Below are 2,619 nucleotides of genomic sequence, written 5' to 3'. Positions count from 1 at the left end.
CTGATGGGGAATGAGAAAAGTCAGTTTTGAGTGTTTTTGGTCAACATAGTTTGTTGTATAGAAATGGGATGTATGTAAAAACAGAAAAAAAAATATTGTGGAAAGTTACAAAACTAGACTATTTTAAATTAATTCATTATTTAAAATTAAATTTATTAGGGTAACATTGGTAAGATAACATTTGTTAATGAAATTATATGTTTCAAGTGTACAATTTTATTTTTTAAAATTTATTTTATTGTTTAAAGTATTACACATAGTAGTACATATATCTCCTTATTTTCCCCATTGACCTTCCCCCAGTCTCCCCTACCCGCTGTCGCATGCCCTTATCCCACACCCCTGCCCCAGTGTCTTGTGTCCACTGGTTGTGCTTATATGCATGCATACGAGTCCTTCGGTTGATCTCTTTCCCCCCCTCCCCAAGACTCCCCAGTGTACAATTTTATGATACATCATCCGTATATTGCATTGTGTGCCCACTACCCAAAGTCAAGTCTCCTTCATATATTTGAACCCCTTTATCCTTTATTACCCCTAATCCCCTTTCCTCTGGGAACTACCATACTGTGGTCTGTGTCTATGAGTTTTTGTTTGTTTGATTTTCTTGTTTGTCTAATTTATTGCTTTCAGTTATATATCCCATATATGAGTGAAATAATATATTTCTTGACTTTTTCTGTCTGACTTATTTCACTTTGTATGCTATGTTCATTGTAGCATTACTCATGGTGGCCAAGACATGAAAACAACCAAAGTGTACCTTGATAGAGGACTGAATAAAAAAGATATGGTAGATATATGCAAAGGAATATTATTCAGCCTTTAGAATAGATGAATTATTGCTATTTGTGATAACATAAATGGACCTTGAGACTATCATTAGTTCATTTTTATTAATTCATTAATTCCATTAATTATTAAATCTTTAGAACTTGATTTAGATATAATTCAGTGAAGAGAGTGATCATGTTTGCTGAGTCTTCATAAGTGGTACATTTAAAAAGCAGATCTCTAATCTTGGTGAAAGGAGATCCTACCCCTCAATTTACTGTCATCACATGACTATGGTTAAGGGCCTGACGAACAAATGTTGTACCAATTGTTGGATAAGGTTATTGGGAAAAATGAATATATTTTACTTACAATTGTAAACTATACCAAAATCAACTATATTACTGTTGATGCAGGCCATTTTTTAAACTATTAAAAATATAACAGTGAGTACTTTGAAATAAAATATGTATAAAATACCCAAATTATAATTGAAGACATGTTGAGTTCTTTGGTTTCTTTCATTACATTATGAGACATCTGATACTGGTTTTATCTGAAAAGTTATAGGTGAGTTATATTGATACTTGTGGGCTCCAGGAAATTATGTTAATTTCAGAAGATTATGCAATGTTACATTGTCATAGCAAATTATTTGTGTGAGGTTCCATTATGTGTGCATCATGTTGGTGCACAGATTAATATTGTGTTTATGCTTATTCATCCATATCTGACACTACTATCATAATAATGTAAAAAATACTTCAAATATCAGCCATCTTCTGATATTATTAAAAATATCAAACACTAATAATATTTTATAAATACCTGAGACCTCAGTAACTTTCTGAGGTAATATGCAAATTGACCATCACTCCAACACACAAGATGGCCGCCCCTACATGGTCAAAGATGGCCACCCCCATGTGGACACAAGATGGCTGCCACAGATTGCCAGCAGTTGGGGGTAACCAGGCCTGCAGGGGAGGGCAGTTGGGGGGTACCAGGCCAGCAGGGGAGGGTAGTTGGGGGCAACCAGGCTGACAGGGGAGGGCAGTTAGGGGTGACCAGGCTGGCAGGGAAGGGCAGTTAGGGGCAATAAGGCTGGCAGGGGAGGGCAGTTAGGGGAGACCAGGCTGGCAAGGGAGGGAAGTTAGGGGTGACTGGGCCAGCAGGGGAGGGCAACTGGGGAGGACCAGGCCTGCAGGGGAGGACAGTTAGGGGCGACCACGCTGGCAAGAGAGGGCAGTTAGGTGTGATCGGGCCAGCAGGGGAGGGCAGTTGGGGGCAATTGGGCCAGAAGGGGAGCAGTTAGGCATCAATCAGGCTGGCAGGGGAGTGGTTAGGGGGTGATTAGGCAGGCAGGCAGGCAGGTGAGCAATTGGGAGCCAGCAGTCCTGGATTGTGAGAGGGATGTCCGACTGCCCATTTAGGCCCGATCCCAGTAGGATCGGGCCTAAATGGGCAGTCGAACATCCCTCAAGTGGTCCGAGATTGGAGAGGTTGCAGGCGGGCTGAGGAACACCCCCTACCCCGTGTACAAATTTCGTGCACAGGGCCTCTAGTTAATATATATGAACATAAGTATCTGTAAACGTACACGCTATGCCTTTGAAAGCATGAATACAATGCTATAGATATTTATACAAAAACATTTGTGTGTATGTGTATATCTATCTAGCTATATAGCAATGTCTGTGTTTTAATCCACTAAATCATCTCAATGTTTTTAAAAGAGTAAAAATTTTGCATTATAACTAATCTATTCTACACCACTAACTGTTAAAATCTTGCTATATAAAATATTTTAGTTCAGTAAGAGCTATTATACTCATTATTGATGGC

Source organism: Cnephaeus nilssonii, assembly GCF_951640355.1.
Source record: "Cnephaeus nilssonii genome assembly, chromosome: 2".
In the NCBI taxonomy this organism is placed as follows: Eukaryota; Metazoa; Chordata; class Mammalia; order Chiroptera; family Vespertilionidae; genus Cnephaeus; species Cnephaeus nilssonii.
The sequence above is the reverse complement of the archived record's forward strand: the minus strand, read 5'-3'. Positions refer to the sequence as shown.